Here is a 22248-nt window from a genome sequence, read left to right on the forward strand (position 1 = left end):
TCTCTCTCTCTCTCTCTCTCTCTCTCTCTCTCTCTCTCTCTCTCTCTGTCTCTCCACATTAATTTGCCCATAAGTTTAACTATCAACTCTAAGAAGATGAGTCACAGATATGTACAGATATGTAAATATGTATATATCTTTATATGCATATACATATATACATACATATGTGAATGTACATATACATTCATATAGATATAGCTCTATTTGCATATAGATATATTTATACACATATATCTATATAGCTATCATATGAATATGTACATATAAATTTGTGTATCTAAATCCAGACTCTTTCTTGAGACTTAGTCCCACATCACCAACTGCCTAAATCAGAGTGATAAATTGATCAATTTCAAGTTGGTTGTCTTACTGTCTTACAGTTGTCTATCTCTTATTCAACATGTCCAAAACTGAACTCATGATCCCCTTTCCCCCATATCTGGCCCCTTTCAAAACTTCTCTATTTCTGTCAAAGTTATCAGCATCACCATCCATCTAGTCTCCCAGCTTCATAGATTCAGCATTATCCTTGATTCCAGTGATAGGAGGATCATGCATGGCTTTTTTCTTTTTCTTGAGATAAGCTTGGTCATCATAATTATACAGTGTTCAAAGTTCATGTCTTAAATATCAACATTTAGTACTATATGACTTTGAATCAGGGAACAATACAATTTCAGGAGAATAAAATTATAAATGGGCTGTAGCATATTGCCAAAGATGACTTGTCTGAAGTGATACAGAAGATAACATGAACATATTTATGGCCAAAAGAGGAAGTGTGTTAGTAATGGGCTGAGAGTGAGGGACAAAGATGGATGAGTACCTTCTGATATATTAAAAGAACTAGAGAAAGGCTTCCAGTGAGTTAGATGACACATGAATGGAATATTTACAGAAGAAAAAAATATGGAACAGGATCCAACTGGATGAAAACATGAAGTGACTGAGATATGTAATAACAAAGGGAATTCCCACACTGATCAGTTTGCCCTGCCATCTACACTTCTCCTTTGACCTTTCTGTGGTAGAGTTGCTGATGAGCTGTGAAAGAAACAAAAGGGAGAAGAGGAAGCAGAAGGAAGATAAGGGGCTCTGAATCAGCTGAAAAATATATAATCAATCCTTCAAAAAGAAAGAAGATGTCTGGAACAGCTCATCATGCCTAGGAGAAAAAAAAAAAAAGCAATTAGGCAACAAAACATCAACTCTCTCCTCAATAAGCACTAATTATTTTATCTACCATAAATCATCAGAAACCTACTTCAGGACACAATTTAGGCATTAGTTGAGAGATCTGACATTGCTATCTCTAATACTTTGAACAATTTTATATCACTGGCTAGAACTTTCTGTGGAAAACTGTGGCTGGACCTCCTAGGTAAATTTCCCCCATTAGCAGTATACGTTCCATAGAGACAAACTGATGATTTTGAGATTTATTTTTCTACTTTTCTCTTCACATACCTTTGCTTTGTTATCCTAAATTCTAGATACAGGAAGATTTAAAGACCTGCAATCCACCAACATGAAGCTTTTACGTTCTTCTACTTTACATGGTGGAAGAATTAGAAGTAAGAGCTAAGGAGAGCCACTATGTGATGCACAGGAAAGATCTCTGTATTAGGAGGCAGGAAATCTGAATCTACTTTCCCCTCTGTATTTTACTAGCTATGTACCCTTCAGTAAGTCAAAGTCTCTTTTGTTCATCTGTAAAATGGGATAAAACCACCTTACCTTACTCACGTCAAAATCCTAGACTTTAAAGTTGCTTCTCAGTTCTAAGACCTATAAAATATCTGGTAAGCTAAAGTATTCCTATTCCAATCACATACTTCCACCCTAGTCAATTGATGTATTTCATCCTATCCCTAATATGGGGAAAACGGTGCTGTGATACCTACTGCTCAACTCTCTAAGACAGAAGACTTTTTCTAGTCCAGGTAAACTTGAGGTAACAGAGAGAGGGGGAAACTGTGGAAGAGAAAGACTCCATCCACCTATCTTGTTTCCTTTTACTAACTTGCAATAAGACTTGTGACAGTATCATAATTATTTGTGGGTGAGCAACATTCGTACTTTTCTTGCTGGGCATCATTATCTGTTCTTACTCAGTTCCTTCCACTTTCAGAATGTGGCTTTCATTTATTCCAAGTGTTCTCCATTTCCATTAAATGATTCCTAAAAGAGCCAAATTGGTGAGTACACTTAGAGCTCTTACTTATGCTTTGCCCACAGTTCTGTTCCTGTGCTGACTTGGATCTAGCAACTGGCAGGTAAAATTACCAGCCATGCCTACTGTTATTTTATAACATACCTGTGCCTGCAGATGTGTACCTCCAGTTGTTTACCTCCAGGAAGTCAATGAAAATGAAAGCAAATCAAGGTGATTTCCCCATGGGTAGAAATTAACCTGAAGGAACCCTGCAAGCATTAGCTTAATTCAGGGAACAGAACTGTATCTATCAGTTTGCAAGAAGGAAATAAGAAAATAATTCTTTTTCCCCCATATGTTACTGTAATTATTTAGTAATGTTCTTGGAGACCAACTGATATTAGACTTGGAAAGAAAACTGTTTATCACCTCTATCATAGAATGTTCATTGTAGATGACAAGATAACCATTCTAGTAGAGTATCTGTTTTTTGTCTGAGAAAATGACACTTCTAAGAAATGTGTAAAGATAAGAATTGTCACAGTGAGTTACTTTCTCAAATAATTGCTTTCTTTGTAAGAGGGCAGGCTGTACACCTTTTAATAGATTTGGTTAGTTCAGAGAACAGGAAATGCATTTAAGGTGATGCAAACTAATTCAAAAACAGTATTTTTTTAAAAGACATTTTGCTTCTATTAGAAATATACATTATAGTAGCCAAGCTCAAAATTAAAAGGCATGAACTTAGGAGATAAGTAGAAATGGAAGATTCTCTCTTCTCTATGTAGACTATTTTTCAAATAATGTCCAAGCTATGGTTTGGGCTGTTGTTTCCTCTTTTTTATATAAACTCCTTAGTGTTAATTGTACCTTAAAATTGGGTTTCATACCATGATCAGCTTCTTAAAAAAAGAAAGTTCTACCAAGATCATAGGTTTTTTTGCGAAGATTCATATCTTACTATTAAGAATATTTTAAATAATTCTTTACTGAAATTCTCCTCTGTTAGTTTCATGGCAGCATAGAGAAGACCCTTGTTTCTTGAAGGCTAGGCCAGCAGGGTATAGACTGTGGTAGAGAGAAAGACCTTAGTGGCCATCATGGTGATTAGTCCTGTGTTTGTCTTCCAAGGGTGAGCCTCATTTTGGAGAGGCTCCTCATCAGGTGGTTAGCCACCATCTGATTGTTTTGGCTATATAAACTCAAGAGAACAATCTGCTCAAGGTGTAGAGTTGCAGTAATTTTTATTTAGGACTTTGGTGGCTCAATGGACAGAGAATACAGCTAGACTTACAATCAGTAAGACTTGGTTTGAAGTCCTATGTTAAACACTTACTAGCTACGTGACCTTGCACATATCACTTAACCACTCTTGACCTCAATTTCCTCCTCTGTAAGACAATGATAATAATAATATCTACCTCCCAGGATTATTGTAAGGATCCAATGAGAAAACAAATGTAAAGTACCTGTAAAACTCAAAGTGGGGCATAACATTACTTATCATTACCAGAAGAGTGGGTACCCAAACCCATTTTTTGAAGATCAAAACATGCAATGTGACTGGTATTATTTAATGTCTATTTTAGGATACTGTTAGGCCTGGAAGGGACCTTAGGGATCATTTAACACAACCCATTCACAAATGAGGAAAAGGAGGCCCAGAAACACAGCACACATGACTTGCCCAAGGTTGCGAATGGATCAACAGCAGAGTCACACTTGAACTCAGGTCTCTAGGCTCCTAATCCAGAACTCTTTCCACTCTGCCATAAGATAGTTCAGAAATGAAGTGAGCATTCTTGCCTCTGAGGAATTATGAAGTAAAAAATAGGCAAAAAGAACAGAGACCAAAAAACTCACTAGGCATCTGTAACCTTACGTCAGAGGTTCCCTCTTGACGTGAGGACCTGGTTACAGTTTGGGGATTTATCTGATTTGGCTCATTGCCTTCATACAGCTGGAACTTGGAATATTCAGCATCTATCATTTTCTCCAAGAATCTGAATACAGATTCAAAAAACTTCAAAAAATGGAATGGTTCTAGCTACATACTAAAGAATATTTTTCCTCTAACAAATAGGTCCCATTGAGAAGAAAAGAGCAGCTAAGTGGTATAGTAGGTAGCATGCTGGGTCTGGAGTCAGGAACGTTTATCTTCCTGAGTTCAAATCTGGCCTCAAACACTTACTGACTGTGTGACCTTGGGCAAGTCACTTGACCCTGTTTGCCTCAGTTTCCTCATATATAGAGTTAGCTGGAGAAGGAAATGGCAAACTAATATCTTTGCCAAGAAAATACCAAATGGGGTCATGAAGAGTCAGACGTGACTGAAAAATTACTGAACTAAATTGAGAACAAAGGATACCAATAGTTAACTTTAAATATCTTAAAATTTTGCAAAAGAATGACCCTGATGAAAATGCTACAGAGATCCTTCCTAGACTTGAGCCAATATGATATCAGCAGCTGAATCACAGCCATTGAAGGTTAAAAAGAATCTCAGCTAGGATTTTTTTAATCTCTAGAATAGTTATTTGAAGGCCACATAATTAGAAAGCAATTTAATTTAGACATGTATGTAATCGCAAATATAAATATAACATGCTTTGCTGTTTGCTTTTTAAATTAAATTAAATTAAAAACAGGCAAACAAAAACTAAATACACCATATAATAAATAATATACTTCAGTTAAAAGAGAGAAGTGAAGGGAATAAAAAAGAAGAAAGGGAGTGAGAGAGAGATTAAAATTAAAATAAGGAAAATGTAGAAAGAGAAGGGGAGATGGAAAGAAGCCTGCCCTGAGGTATGGAGATGCATACATAGATACACACACACAGAGAAATAGAAATATTTATAAATTATGGCAAAGTGTCCTTTCCCCAAAGAATTGGTGAGTGACCCTCAAACAGAGAAACCAAAGGCTATTAGTGTTAAAATACAAATGTTGATTATTACCTATTTTCAATTATTTCTCCTTTTCTTCCTCCTCTTTTTCCTTCTTTGCTTTTTTTTGTGGTACACATTTAAACAGTCTAGGTAAATTATACATAGATGTGAGGTGTAAGGGAAGAGGGAGTCTGCATAGAATTGTGGGGCTTATTAATTTCTTACTTATTTTTTTCAATTAAAAAACCTTTCTTTTTTTCCTTCCTTACTATACTACTCCCTGTGTTAGTGGAGAAAGAAAGAAAAGGTAGCTAGGGGAAAAAAACAAAGCAGAGGAGAGATAGGGTATATCATGAAAGATTCAGTGGGCAGGGAATGGACAGTCCATGAGAGCACATGTCAAAAGCTGAAGTGCAGAGATATAATAGGCAGAAAACAGGACTCTGGGGTTTGTGGAAGGAAGATCATGGCTGAATTCACAGATAGGCAGCTGTAGAACTAAAAGTTTCAACAAGAAAGTAAGAGAAGTGAACCTATTTGATTATAAACTGTTTCTCTTACAAGGCTTAGTGCAGAGCTCTTCACGAAGTAGGAGCTTAATAATCATTGACTTTGTTGAACCTGGAGCCCATATAGGAAAGGACTTGACTCTTTCAGTGATCTAGAGGGAGGCTAAAGGTCATAACTTGACAAAAGAACAGTGAGTGGAACCGGATGGGCTAGACCAAATAACTGCTCACCCCAAAGCTCGAAAGACTAGATTACAGTAAAGGCTCATGGACTGAAATGGGGGTGGTGGGGATGACAGAAGGAAACACCTGGAATGTGTTACCTAATATTTTAGACCTGGGAAGGGGCAAACTGATTTCTATAGAAGTACAGATCTTTTGTGCTTCTGGAGTTCCTCCTCATTGTAGTTTAGGTGGGGATGAGCAGGGAAATCCTCTCATCGATTTGATGAATTTACAGAGTGTGAGCTTTTTTCTTGGGACAAGAAAACATCTTACCATGGAGAACATAGCTGTACCCATTGATGCTATATTAAAAGAACACAGGCAACTCCGGTTTGGTTTCTAGTAATTAGAGAAAGATAATTGGCTGGCTGGGATGGGGGAAGATAATAATCTTGTTTTATGAAGTATATCCTCCCTGCTGACATGTGAGCATGAGGGCTATACTACTCTCCACCCATTTCAGTCCACTTTTCTCTTTTTCAAGAGTCTCTCAATGGAAAAGATATTTCTCCTTCCTCTACCAGAAGCAGTTTTGTGATTCTGAAAAAAATGACACTTTTGGCAGAGATACACAGATGTTTGTTTATACAACCTGATAGTAGAGCTCTTGCCAGTAGACTTTCCTAGTCAAAGAATTGGCTATGGTCAGGATAATTATAGAATTCCCACAGAAGCAGACACAAACTTTCCTACATGGCCCAAGAGGGTAGTTCCCGACAATGTTATTGATTCCTAACTTTCCATGCGAAAGGGGATGTTTTCTTAGTCAGAATGACCCCATAATAGAGCCTTATAGCTATAGAAAGGGAATTTCTTGGGTCACACCAGCTTTGAGGATTGCATTGAGACAAATACTGTGTTTGGGTGTTAGTGATCTAGTGAGGGAAGGAGAATTCCTGAGTATTTGTACCCTTTTGAAAAATAAGAGGATTGCCCAGATGAAAGAAGATCCTGCAGTTGGGATAGTGGTGAAGTTGATGGGGACTTGTGACTTGGGAAATCAAATGCTCTGGACCTTTTGCTGTCTCCTGCTTATCGAAGGAAGTGATTTGAACAGTGAAGATCAACTGGAAAGGAATTGTCTATTCAGTAGTTCCAAAGTATATTTACCCTCAGGGGAAGTCTAAACCACGCAGTGATACTATGAGCCTTGGAAAGACTTTGTAGTACTCTCATAAATTTGGGTAGCTGCCAGAATATTAAAGAGTCCCAGAAGCAAATCCCAACTAGTTTCTTTCTAAGAAGAACCCTTTGAATGTCTTATAGATTTTTTTAGTCTCTACTTATAGACTTCTCAAGTTCTTTGAATTCTGTACATATTTTCCATAACTATTGATTCTTATGAGTCTTTTGTATCTTCTTTTTCTGAGGGTGAAATAAAGGGTGCCTTACCCAATATGCATTCACCTGTGTGCCTTGAATACTTTGAATGTTATTTAGAGTTGGAGAAATTTATATCCACATTTGAGGAAACCAGAATGCCAGCTAAGGTATCTTCCTAAGGTATCTTTGGAAAATTTTCAAAATGGGGACATATTAAGCCAAAGGGGAAAATGATCTTTTTGTGTCAGCCACCAGGATTGCACCCAGACTATGTGAGCCATGAGTTACATCACAGGGTCTATGTGTGTGACATGGACCACCATAGTAAACTTTAGATTTGTACTTAAACTAATTATATGTTTAACCTACAATAGGCAATGTAGGAGAGAGTAACTCTTGCAGGGAAGTCAGCATGGGCAAGAAGCCTGAGGTAAGGAAGAAGTATAAGATGGACCACTTAGGTGGTCCATAGGATCATGGGATCACAGATCAAGAATTGAAAAAGTCCTCTGGGGCCATCTAGTGCAAACTTTTCATTTTATAGTCGAGAGAAAAAATTGATATTAAAATACTGGGAAGTTAAATAACTTGTCCAAGGTCACTCATTATTAAGAATAGTAGATTGGATGTGAACCAAGATCCTCTGTCTCTTGAGCCTTGAACTTGAACTATTTCAGCAATCCATTGGCTTGCTCTCAGTCATTGTCTTTGACTTCTCTACTGTGTTTGACAATGATGACTATATCTCATTCTTAAATCTTTTATCTTCTGTATTCCCTTGATAATATACTCTACACCTCCAATGATTCTTTCCAATAAACCTCTCCTATTCCTTCTTTTCTGGGCCATATTCATTCTCCCACTTTCTTATTATGGGTTTGGTCCTAGGGCCTTTATTTGCCTCTCCATACAATACCTTTCTAAGAATTCATACACATGTTCATGGCTTCATTTATGACTCTCAAATCTATAGGTTCATTTCTGACCTATCTTTAGAATGCTAGTTCCACATTCCATTCAATTCAAGAAGCATTTATTAAACATTTACTTTGAATGAAATACTGCTAGGCATTGGGGAATACTAAGAAAAAAAAATTAAATAGTGTCTTCATGAAGCTTACTGTCTACTTACAGGTTGAGTTGCCTCTAATTGTCTGGTGGACATTTCTACTTAGATTTTCCCACCAATTCAGGTCAAATTTGTCAAAAAGTAAATTCTGTTCCCCTCCCTTCAAAACTGATTCCCACCTCATGACTTCCCAACTTCTCTCACCATTATTTTCTTGGTTACTTAGTGTTGACACCTCATAAACATTTTTGTTCCTTTCTTTTTCCTTAACCCTTATCACTTTTGAGTTAGGATTGTGGGAGGAGCTTTGGGAATACAGATTGTCAAACATACAAACAACAATATATGAAATCTTTGAAAACTAGGGGAATCATTTCCCTCTAGTCATGGAATAGAGACTTTGGGAAACTGGGTTCCCTCTCACATTTAGCAATGAGAACGTGGTTTTCCTGAATCTGTGGTAAAAAGTACAAAGTACTTCGAAAATTAATCAAAATACAACCTTTGTTTCTTGCTTATTTCCTTTGTAAGATAATAGGATTTGTATCTAGAGATGGTTACATTAAATAGCAATTAGTAGGGTCTGCTACTTCATACACAAAATGTAACAGGAGACATTGACCATGTGGAATAATCTGAGAAGCAAAAAGAGGGTTTATATTTCTGACCTGAACAGTATGAATAATCTAGCTTCAAAAAGTATACATCATAAATGACATCACCCTTCATATCTAAATATATGCTGCCAGTAATGAATGGTATTTCTAAAAGTTCCATCCACCCCATACTCCCAATCTTCCTATCTTTCCTTTCCTTAATGTCAATTCCTTTGAAGCAATAATGAATGGAAAATGAAAAGGCTGTGATATAGCGAATGATATTTTTAAGAACTTTTATGAATCTGCTTGTATATGAAATCTATTTGAATGAGTAGCGTATGGCATAATTGACAAAGATAACACTCATAATATACTAGAATTCATTCTATGATAGCTCTATCATTCCAGTTTTAGAATTCACATCCAAATACTAGTCAAAGACATGCAGCAGAGATAAGTGTTAGTGTTTTTGGAATTAACAGACTAGGTTAAAACAGGAATCTGGGATTCTGTGATTTTTATCTTCTGGAAGGTAGTTCAAGCCCTGGTTTTGCCACCATTAGCTATATGATCTTCATCAATTTTAACTTTTTTTCCCAATTTATTTATTTATTTTTAAGTTTTCAACATTCACCTTCACAAGATTCTGAGTTCTGAGGCCACCCCATTTTGGCCTGCATTTTGATTCCCACATCATCCGATCTGTCTATCTTCTATTACACCCTGCTTCTATTATCCCCTTCCCCTTCTGTTTTCTTATAGGGTAAGAGACATTTCTATACCCCTTTGCCTGTGTATCTTGTTTCCCAGTTGCATGCAGAAACAATTTCTAACATTCATTTCTAAAGCTGAGTTCCAAATTCTCTCCCTTCCTCCCTCCCCACCCATCCTCATTGAGAAGGCAAGCAATTTTACATACGCTATATATATGTGCAGTCATGCAAAACACTTCCATAATAGTTATGTTGTGAAAGACTAATTATATACTCCTCCATCCTATCCTGCCCGCATTTATTCTATTCTCTCCTTTGATCTGTCCCTTCTCAAAATTGTTTACTTCTGATTACACCCTCCCCCAATCTGCCCTCCTTTCTATCAACCCTCCCTCTCTTGTCCCCCTTCCCTTCTACCTTCCTGTAGGGTAAGATAGATTTCCATACCCAATTGGGTGTGTATGCTGTTCCCTCCTTAAGCCAAATCCGGTAAGAATAAGGTTCACTCATTCCTTCTCAACTCTCCCCTTTTCCATTCCACTGTAAAAGCATTTTCTTGACCTTTTTATGTGAGAAAATTTACCCCATTCTACATCTCTCTTTCTCCTTCTTCCAGCACATTCCTCTCTCACCCCTTAATTTTCTTTTTTAGAAATCATCTCTTCATATTCAACTGACCCTGTGCCCTCTGTCTATATATATGTATATATTCCCTCTTACTACCCTAATAATGAGAAAGGTCTCATGAGTTACAAATATCATCTTTCCATGCAGGAATGTAAACAGTTCAACTTTAATAAGTTGTTTATGATTTATTTTTCCTGCTTAAATTTTCATGCTTCTCTTGAGTCTTGTATTTGAAAGTCAATTTTTCTATTTAGCTTGGCTTCTCAAGAATGCATTAAATTTCTCTACATCATTGAATATCATTTGCCCCCATTGATTACACTCAGTTTTGCTGGTTAGGTGATTCTTGATTTTAATCCTAGTTCTATGACCTCTGGAATATCATATTCCAAGCCTTCCAATCCCTTCATGTAGAAGCTGCTAAATCTTGTGTTATCCTGATTGTGTTTCCACAGTACTTGAATTGTTTCTTTCTGGCTGCTTGCAACATTTTCTCCTTGACCTGGGAACTCTGGGATTTGGCTATAATATACCTAGATGTTTTCCTTTTGGGATCTCTTTCAGGAGGTGATCGGTGGATTCAATTTCTATTTTACCCTCTGGTTCTAGACTATCAGGGCAGTTTTCCTTGATAATTTCTTGAAAGATGAAGTCTAGGCTCTTTTTTTTTATCATGGCTTTCAGGTAGTCCAATAATTTTTAAGTTTTCTCTCTTGCATCTATTTTCCAGGTCAGTTTTTTTTCCAATGAGATATTTCACATTGTCTTGTTTTTTTGTTATTCTTTTGGTTTTGTTTTTATAATTTCTTGATTTATAATAGAGTCATTAGCTTCTATTTGCTCCATTTTAATTTTTAAGGAATTATTTTCCTCAGTGAACTTTTGGACCTCCTTTTCCATTTGGCCAATTCTGCTTTTTAAAGCATTCTTCTTCTCATTGGCTTTTGGGACCTCTTTTGCGATTTGGTCTCATCTATTTTTAAGGTGTTAATTTCTTTAGCATTTTTTGGGTCTCCTTTAGCATGCTGTTGATTCATTTTTCATAATTTTCTTGCATCACTCTCATTTCTTCTCCCAATTCCTCCTCTACTTCTCTTATTTGATTTTCAAAATTCATTTTGAGCTCTTCCATGGCTTGAAACCAACTCATATTTATTCTTAGGGGCTTTGGATGTAGGAGCTTTGACTTTGTTGTCTTCTTCTGGTTGTGTGTTTTGATCTTCCTTGTCACCAAAGTAAGATTATATATTCTGAGTTTTTTTTCTTCTGTTTGCTCATATTGCCAGCCAGTTACTTGACTTTTTAACTCTTTGTTAAGGTAGGCTCTACTTCCAGTGTGAAGGGTGTACTGTCCCAAGCTTCAGGGGTTTTGTGCAGCTGTTTTCAGAGATACCTCTAGGGACCTGTAAGTTTTCAGTTCTTCCAAAGTGGTATGATCTAAGGAGAGGTGTTTCCTCCTCTCCTGGCTTGTGCTCTGGTCTGTGAGCGACCACAAGCACTCTTTTCTGCTCTGGAAATCAGAAGAGGGTTCCCACTCCACTGATGCCACAAAATCTGCTATGTCAGTGTTCCTCTTCACCCCAGGATTGCCACCTGGGACTAGGACCCAGATCCAAGCACAGGCAAAGCAAGAGAATCCTGCCTCAGCATCAGCAAAGAGATCCCTGTGATCTGCTCACAGATCATCTGATCATCTGCTCAACCCCCCCCCCCCCCATCTCTGGACTGAGAGCTCTGTAAGCAGCCACTGCCCACTGTGGCTGCTGCCTTGGGGATGTGCTAGGGCCAGGAGTGAACTATGCTCCTCTCTCACTTAGGTCCAACAGACCTTTCCCACTGACCTTCTAAGTTGTCTTTGGCGTGTGTGGGTTGAGAAGTCTGGAAACCACCACAGCTGCCTGTGATTCAGTCTGCTGAGGCCTGCTCCAGGTTTGTTGGGCCCTGGTCTTCGTTAATGTGGCCCACACTGAACTGTGCTCCTATCCCAGCCTGGCACAATAGACCTTTCCCCTCAACCATCCAGGTCGTCTTCAGTTGAAAATTTGTTTCACTTTTTTTTGTTGGTTCTGCTCCACTAGAATTTGTGTAATTTTTTTCCCCACAAATATTTGGAGAGGTTTGGGGGAGAGTTCAAATAAGTCCCTGCTTTTGCTCTGCCATTTTGGTTCTGCCCAATTTTAACCTTTTTTAACTTTAGTTTCCTCACTTATAAAATCAGGAAAATGAGGCCAGCCCTCCTCATTTCACAGATTATTGAGGAATCAAATTAAAATCATAGACATTAAAAAGCTGTATATCCTTTATTTTTTTAGTTCAAGATATTATGTGCTTACTCTGTGTAGTATACTATGTTAGATACTAAGCACACAAAGTAAAAAAAAATAATCGTTATTCACAGCAAGTGATCAATAAATGTTGAATGAATGGATGAATGATTGAATAAATAAGTGACATTTGAAGAAATAGCTTTAATTTGCATTAATAAGCATTTAGGTTAGAAATAAAAAGCAACAAACAGCATGCAGTCAATGAATATTTTGAAATATTAAAATAAATGATGGAAAGAAATGTTATAAAATGCCTCCTCTGTAAATCCTTAAAAAATAGACAAGATAACTTCATTATAACAGATTTGTCAAAGATTCTATATTAAAATTTTTTCTTCATCCATCTTAATGACACCATCATATTTAGACTCCAACATCTCAGTCTCTTATGTACTAAATAAGGTCATGAAAATAGTACTAAAGAAGATAAAGACAAGAAGATCATCCTTACTAAACAAAATATACAAAGAAAAAATACCTGATGAAATGACACACTTTTGAAGCCTTTAAAAGATTGTTCCTCAATATATCTGACATAGGGAGAGAGACAATATCAAATGATTGGAAAAATCTCAGGTATTATAACTACTCAAAAAGTAGAGAAATCATGAAGTCATCAACAATCCATCAATAACCTTTATGTTTATTACCTCTGTAAAACTTTCTAATAGGTATACTTTCAATGAAATTGTTAACTTTTGCAAAAGATATTCTACAGTATACAGAACTTCTACAAATCCTGTCTTCATAATTACACAGTTGATTGGAAGGTAAAGAAGACACAAGATTCTTGATACATTTATGTCATTGAATTATTTTTTTTTCCTTACCAAGCATTTAGTTTGGTATTACCAAATTCAGCTTTAAGCATTCTCCTCCAATAAGGCATCTCCTATACACATTAAAATTATAAAAGATTCCTTGATAGCTACAACTACACTAATCATGTGTTCAATGTTTCTCTGACTACCAGTGTTAGGCAAAGTACTAAACAAGGAACTGTATGCTTGACAAATGTGCTTGCTACTTTCATCTGTGTCCAAATGGAAGAGGGATTCCTTATAGATGCTGAGATCCTCAAGATATTCCAACAGGAATAAGCAGAGAGCATTGGGCTGACAGCATCAAGTCTTAAAATACTATAAAGCCTCCCAAATGAGATTCATAACAACTCTGAAGACTTTGACCTAACAATTCACAAAGGAAAAAACAAGTGGATGAAGAATACCATTTGTCCCAACCATGATATATTGTTTAATGGGTAGTTCATTAAGCTGGTTCATCGGCACGTATGTCTCAAGTAGACTTGGCAATTTGACAGTGAACTGAACCCAGTAATGTTTTGAAGGAGCAGAGTGGGTTGTACTGGACAGTGTCTGGCATATGATAGACACAATAAATGGTTAATTGAACCCCAAACTTTTCCTTGAAACAAAAATCCATCCATCACATTAATACTAAATCTATTGGTAATGCAATGTGACTAGATTCATAGGACATTACAATCTCAAAAGAAATGTAATGGAAGGTCATTCAAAGAAAGGCCTGAATTGGCTGCAGTATATTATGAAAGGTGACATGTGCAGATGTGTAAGAGATTTTGTACAAAGGGTTAGGAGCACAAAATGAGATAGGCTGATTATGGAAAAATATTAAGGAATAACACGTGGATAACCCCATGTCCTGTTAATACTTGGATTATGACAAAAGGCCTTAAGAAAGGCCCATAGCACATTTAGTGAAGCCCCACTGAAAGAGCCTATGTGTAACAGGGCTTTATAAACGTCCAGGTCACCTAATACGATAGCATCCATGTGAGAGATGCCAGAAATATGCTTCTAGTAGAAGACCAGACTGGTCAATGTTCCACATGGAAAAAACAAACATGATAAGAAGCCATAGATAGGATTGTGCCTGCAACACTGGAGAAAGCAATTACATTGGTAAGATCACAGATCCATTGAAATATTGAAATATAAGAAAATCTCCACTCAGTGTTTTGTATCAAGTTCTGGCAGGAAGCAAGGGCATGACAATAGCTCTGATAGATACATGGCTCAAAATGCCCTTCACTCCTTGCCTCTCAGACTTTCATGGAAGTCTATAAAAAAATAGCCTGCTTATAATTCTTTCTGAATTCCTACCTCCATCATCACCATTTTATTTTCCCTTTAGTTTTAGATTATTCTACTGAGTATCTTAAGTTGCATTTAGCATGGTATTTGTGATTTACTTGTGAATGCAGGAGCTTCCTCATCATATAATTTGTAGTCTTCTCATGAAAATTTTCTAAATAGAATTATTAACAAGGTTGTTCAATTTTAGGAAGAGGAAATAGGAATGCTTACGTGATTAATGTACATTTATTTTTTTGAAAAACACTCAATAAACCACTTCAGAGTTGAGAATACAACTAAAAATCGTATTACTGAAAACCCTGAATTGAAATTCAGATCTCAATAGCAGATTGGATGTCCTAGAATCATAGACTTGCAGAGAAGGAAGGGCCCTCAAAGGTCATTTATTGATTTAACTGCTTCCTGTGGCCTCCTTGCTCTTTCTCACAGATGACTTTTCACCTCCTGTCTGTCTTTTCATTGGCTGTCCCCCCTGGAATGTTCTCCCTCCTTGTCTCCACCTACTGGTTTCTCTTGCTTTCTTTAATTCTCAGCTAAAATATCACCTTCTGCAAGAAGCCTTTCCTGACATCTTTTATACCAATGACTCTTTTCCAAGAATATTTCCAATTTATCCTATCGATATCTTGTTTGTATGTAGGCGTTGTCTCCTCCATTAGATTGTGAGCTACTTGCTTTTTGCCTTTCTTTGCCGCCTTATCACTTAGCAGAGTGGAAGTGTGGAAAACACATAAATAAATAAATGCTTAATGACTTTACTAGACTTAATTATGTTTTACATCATTATTGACAAAACAGCAAAGATGAAGATGATGATGGTGATGGTGGTGATGATGATAGAAAACATATTTGGCTTTGCCTTCTAGTAGTAGAAAGAGTGTAATCCTGGCCAAAGCAACATTAAGGAAGAAAGATGGTGGAAGAGGCTGTCACCACTGTTTTAGGGCAGACTGAAGAGGATGGAAGAGGATGGATTCTCCTAAAGAGAAGACATGTGGTTTGAAAGAGGAGCCAGGATGAGACATTCCTGGGTGTCTGGATATTGTGACCTCGGTGGTTAGCTATCCCCTAAAGTCTTTCAGCCTTTACTGTAACTTATCATAAAATAAATACTTAGGAGTTATGGAGAGCAGAATAGGAGAGTATAGGTTTCTGATATTAAATACATTTAAATTTATGAAATATAATATTAAAAGAGTTCCTTTTGTATTCTCTGTTTCTTTTTAAAAATTTAAAAATAAATTTTATTGCTATCTTTTATTTTTTATATTACCAAAATTTCTTTCAGTGTCCCTCTCTTATGCTTTTCCCAGTCATCTCATATAACAAATATTTTTAAAAAAGATTTTAAAAAATCAGCAAAACTAATCAATACATAGAGAAATTCTATAGCTATGTGCTATGTACCACAATGAACCTCCCCCTTCTCCAAAGAAGTGGGATCATACATATTCTTATTTGGGGTCATGATTATTCTTTTTAAGTTTTCAATTTTTCTATTGTTTTGGGGTTGTTCTTTCCATTTCCATTGTTGTGTTCATTATTTAACTTTGCAACAGATTGTGCAAATCTTTTTATACATCTTTGTGTTCATTATACTCTTTGCTTCTCACATCATAGTATTATTCCATTGTATTTAGGTACCATAATGTATTTAACCATTTCCCAATCAATGGAAATCTACTTTGTTTCCAGTTCTTTGCTACTATAAAAAGTGATGCTATAAATATTTTCATATATGTGTGTGAGGGATTGTCTGATGTTGGCTATGTGCCACGTGGGGGTTGTGGCAAGATGGGGCAGGGACAAGATATTAGGAAGTAACCGGAGCTCACGCTCCCGAGGCAGGGGGCTGTGCCATGTGGACTTGTGGTGAACTGGGATAGGAACTGGATATGGGGAAGTAACCGGAGCTCACGCTCCCGAGGCAGGGGGCTGTGCCACATGGGAGTGGGACGGCAGAGAACGAGCTCCCTTTGTCTAGTCCTCTCCCTAGGTGCAGCGCTAACCCCAGATGTCTCCTTCCGGTATCTGGGCCTAGCTTCCTGTGTCACGTCCTCTCCCTTGGTGCAGTGCTAACCCCACACATCCCCTTCCGGTATCTGATCCTACAATCATTCACTGGTAGGCGGACTGAGGAGGAGGGGCTAGGAAGGTATATAGGGGCGGTAGGGGTCGGAGCTCGCTCTCTCTTGCTCTTGCTCCTGCTCTTGCTTTCCTGCTTGGCCTTGCTGTGATGGCCTCTGAATAAAGTTCGAGTGCTTGCACCTCCCGATCAGCTAGTCTCTATGTTTATGCGGGTGGGCTCCGAAGACTGGTAAGTATGACCCTGGCAGCCTGCGCCTATTAGAAGGAGAGTGCACGGCGCGACCGGCACATATGTGGAGACTTATATTCTTACCAATGACTTCCTTTGTGTATAAGCCTAGGAGTGGAATCTCTAGATTAAAGTTGTCTTTTTCTTTATCATTTTCAAGTCAAATCAAGTCAACAAGCATTCATTAAGTACTTATTATGTGCCAGGCACTGTGCTAAACACTGGGAATGCTAATGCAAGCAGAAAAACATGTCATCTCTGATCTCAGGGAGCTTACTTTCTAATGTGGGAAGATAACACCTAAAAGGAAGCTGAAACTGGGAAATCAAAGTACCAGGAGGAGAGTCAGGAGTGCAGCCTGGAAAGGTTTGAGATATGGCTGACCTGGACCTCTTCCTTAAAATGAGATTTCAAGATGAACCTTTCCATCAAAGAAAGGAGCCAAAGGGCAGAGGTTATTTCCAATGTGTGAAGTCACACATTGAGTGTTCACTTGAGTGAACTTCCAGAGAGGAGAGGTTTCTGAGACATTGTCAGAGAGTATGGCATGAAAATAAGGTGTTATTTTGTTCATTATGTAGTTAGCTTAGACCTATCCACCCCACCGGACCCCAACTCTGCCCCCAAAATATACTGGATCCCATTGTTTTTATTCTATTTTTTTAGTATCCTGTTTCATTAATCCTTTATTCTCTTTTACATCTTCATCTCTCTCCCTGTACTCTCTCCTTCTTTTCTGCCTATAAGATAGAACATGTAAAGCACTTTGTAAAACTTCAATATTATACAAAAGCTATAATAATAATTATCATTATTATTATACTCAACCATTTCCTATTTTTAAAAGACCTTATTTTGATCCTGTTGTCCCTTCAAACTATTATCCTCTTACTCCATTTTACTCTCCCTCCTTCAAATCTCACCTCATCTTTCACCTTCAAGGCTCACCTTCAGAAAAGTCTTCTATAATGATGTCATGCATAAATAATATCCCGATTGCTTGGATGGTCTTTACTCCATTTGTGCCTTTCCTATGCACTTCTCATAGTATAATTGGTCTTATAATTCTTGGTGTATATTATTTTCCCACTAGAATATAAATTCCTTGAAGGGAGGGTATCTTGGTTCATCTTTGTAGCCCCTAGTCCTAGCGAATCTTCTCTCACGGTAGATATTTAACAAATAGTTGTTGAATTGGCTTTGATTGGCCAATACTGTAGGGGAAAAATACTATATCCATTATATGTGCTATAAATTTATCACCATAAGATTGTCAAAGGTTTTTATTTCACAAGTAAGAGCCAAGATAGGTTAAACCCTTTTTTTTAAAGCCAAGTTATCTTGGATTGCTGATTTGCTGTTATCTTATAAAACCTTCAAATTAGCTAAGTATTATATGAGAAAGTGCCACTTTTTATCTCACAGACTTACTTTCCATTGACTAATATTTTATAGCATTATTTGAGTTGCTGATCTATAATGGTTGAAGAAGTTACCTAACCATAAGTTTTATATACTGGTGAAATAACAGAACTGGACAAAATTAATTTATAGTCAATAAAGAATTAGTCAATGAGAATTTATTAAGTACCTTCTAAGTGCCAGGGACTGATCTAGGGATGTTAGGAAAGGCAAAAGGCAATCCCTACTCTGAAGGAACTCACAGGGTGGACAATACATACAAAGAGGCTGAGAACATGTATAGGTGGGAAGTCCCTGGGGAGGAGGAATGATAAATAAAGAAGAATGCAGCCAGGTGAAAAATTATGAGATGGTGATATATGACTGCCCTTGGCAACCCCCTTAAATGGGAGATATGGAAGGAGCTCTCTATGCCCTTTCTCTGTCTTGTCCAATCTGAAAGGGGGGAGGGGCAAGGGAGAGGGAGTACCAAGTGAGTTTCAAAGTTGTGATTTTGTAGGATCATGAGTTTTTAGAGACCATGATGAAATTCAGGAGTGCTGTCAGGTGGGAAATGATGAGATGAGATGAGTGCCCTGGGCTCTTTCCTTAAATGGAGGATCTGGAAGGAGCTAATACATTTTTAGGGTCTATCATTATTCTCTTTTTAGTGCTTGTTTTAAAGGAATTCTACCTCAAATAAATTGTGCCAAGAAGTCAAAACAAGTGATTATTTAAAGTGAACTGAGAGTAATATGTGAATGAATTTGAAGTCATATGCTTCTATTGGACACTTAGTTTTTAGAATAAGCTGATATCCATCTGCTATGAATTGTTTGGTCAGGTGTCTATATTTGCTCATTATTGCAAGTGTGAACAGATTCTTTCCTAACATAATCGTGTGATTGTAAGGAAAAATAATAATGATAGAAGTTCCCAAAGCAATTTAGCCATCATAATTTTGGAGCTTGAAATATATTCATAGTTGCTATAAATGTTTGTCTGGGAAACCCAGTTGTAGAATCCCCCAGAATAGAAGGAAATGGTCAAGAAAAATTCTTAAGCGGGATAGAAGAACTTAAACCTGTTTATTTTCATATTGAACCAGAGAAGATTCAATCTATTTCCCATGCCAAAAAGTTGCTGCAGGTTGTATTTTTGATACCTAAATAATTTCGTGTTGAATAGTTTAGAGGGTAGATATCACTAGCATCAATGTATCATCATAGAACTCCTTTTTTGTTTGTACTGTCTGGAAAAACTGATAATAGCAATGCTGGAATGTGTATTTTTTGCCTAATGTGATGTGGCCAGTCAGTTCTCAGTGTGTTTGGTGGCTCTTTGGGTTTATTTACCCCAACTTACAGGTCGTACCCAATAACACCTTCCTTCCAGTTGTTTCAGCAGATGAGAGCAACCTGATGCCATGTCCCTGACAATTCTTTCCAATAGTTGTTCCTCTAAAAGGGTCCCCCCACCCTATACACTCTTATCAGAAAGCTCACAATCCTTCTTGATTGACAGAAAGAGTGAATGAAATAGAGGTAAAATCCTTTCCATTGTACTTTGCTCCTCTTCTTGCACATAGCTCTGAGAAATTCAACTTGTAAGAGGTTTTTTATGGATTTTATGGCTTGTAAGAGGTGATTTATGGATTTCTCTATAAAAGGTAAATTGTCAGGTAATGAGCTTGTTCTGTCGACTGAATCAGGGTGCATAGAATACACTCTAGAAGTCAAGTGCTCATCCATGAATACAATTTACTAAACAGTGCCCTGGAACAGAGCTGACTGACTATACAAGTTATCACCTTTAAATGTTCTGATAGACTTAAGCCTTTCACATGGGAGATCTCAATCAATCAACAGATGTTTAAGAGACTGCTCTGTGCCAGGACTGTTCTAGGAACTAATGATTTCACCTGACCTCTCCATAGAAAACCCGAACTATGTATCCTTCTCATTATTCTTGATACTTTCTGTGAGGGTACGTGCATGGGAAGGGGTGGGTGAGAAGAGAAAAGGGGAGGGAAGAGGAAGGGAGCAGAGGGGAGGATAGTGGAGTGGAAAGGAGGGGAAAGGGAGGGGAAGAGAAGACAGATATGGAACCTTTCCACAAACCTAGGCTGGAAACCTCGTTGTTTTCCTTAACCCCTCACTGTCTCCCACACCTCCCATTTCTAATCTGTTGCTAAGGCCTGTGGATTTTACCTGACATGCTTTGAGTAGTTGCCCTTCTTCTCTTTGCACTGCCACCATCCTGGCGTTAGACCCTCATCAGCTCAGGACTGGACAATACTGGTTGGTCTTGCTGCTACAAGTTTCTTCCCACTCCAGTCCACCCTCTACTCAGCTATCAAAGTGATCTTAAAGGACAGGTCTCACTATGTCACCCCTCTAATCAATAAACTCGATTGGCTCTCTATTATCTCCTGGTAATCTGTAGCCTGCCATCCTCCCTTCAGCTTTCTAGTTTTCTTACACCTTATACCCTTTCACCTCTCAATACCGGGCAATCCAGTGACACGGGCCTCCTTGCTGTTTTCCAAACAAGATCCCAAAGCCGGCCTAGAATGGTCTTCCTTTTCTTCTCTGTCTCCCGGTTTCCTTCAAGTCTCAACTAAGATCTGACCTACAAGAAAATCTTTCTTGATTCCCTTTAATTCTAGGGTCTTCCTTTGGTTGATTATTTCTAATTTATGCTATATATGGCATATAGCTGTTTGCATGTCTTTTTTTTTTTACTATCTATTATCTATCTTTTCAATCAATCAATAAACATGTATTAAGATTTTTTGGTTCCAGGCACAGTGCTAAGTATGGGGAATACAAAGATGCAAAAGACAATCCCTGCTCTCAAGAAGTTTACAATCTAATGAGGGAAACAACATACACATAAACACACACACACACACACACACACACAGAGCTATATACTAGTAAATAGGAAATCATTAACAGAGGGCAAGCACTGGAATTAAGAGTGGGTTTCAGAAGGCTTCCTGTGAAAGGTAGGATTTTAGTTGGGACTTAAAGGAAACCAGGGAGGTCAGTAGTTAGGGTGGAGGAGAGGGATCATTCCAGGCATGGGGGAAAGCCAGAGAGAGCACCAGGAGCCTCGAGTTTTTTGTCTTTCTTTGTATTCCTTAGCTAGGTGGCACAGTGGGTAGAGTGCTGGGCTTGGAGTTAGGAGGACCTGAGTTCAAATCTGGCCTCAGACACTTACTAGCTGAGTGACCCTGGACAAATCACTAAACACTGTTTGCCTCAGGTTCCTCATCTGTAAAATGAGCTAGAGAAGGAAATGGCAAACTACTTCACTGTCTTTGCCAAGAAAACCCCAAATGGAATCATAAAGAGTCAGACACAACTGAACAAAAACAACAGGTGTCCACAGCACTTAGCATAATACCTGGCACATAATAGTCACTTAATAAATATTTACTGACTGACTGACGTGATTTGTTCCATGGTTTGGAGATACAATTCTTCAATATCAGTCAAGCCACTTTTGTCCCATCCCCCCCCCCCAACCAAATCACCACTTTTCCCCAGCAGGAATAAAGATAATGAATAACACAAATGAACGACCAATACCCTATAGCAAAAATCCCTTCTACTTTCATACATCGTGGAACTGTATATACTCGCACCAGACTTAATGCTGAGCTAATAGATCTACTATTAGATTTGTTGCTGTCAGATCTCCCTTTGGGGCAGTCTGAAATGTCACCATTAAACCAGGCATAAGTCTTAGGAGGAAATTTGAAGCAAGTACAACATGCTGCTTTATCGTGAGTGAAAAATTATTGATCTTTTTGGTTTAGAAAGACAAATTTCAAATAAAAATAATTTATTATAAAGTAGGAGAAGTCCTGAAACCTGCATTTTGTGGGCATTATTCCTCTTAATTAAAAGCAATTATTGTGAACTTAACACTCATTAAACAAAA

The sequence above is a fragment of the Vombatus ursinus genome, unplaced genomic scaffold, assembly GCF_900497805.2.
Source record: "Vombatus ursinus unplaced genomic scaffold, bare-nosed wombat genome assembly UNPS02014781.1, whole genome shotgun sequence".
Taxonomy (NCBI): Eukaryota; Metazoa; Chordata; class Mammalia; order Diprotodontia; family Vombatidae; genus Vombatus; species Vombatus ursinus.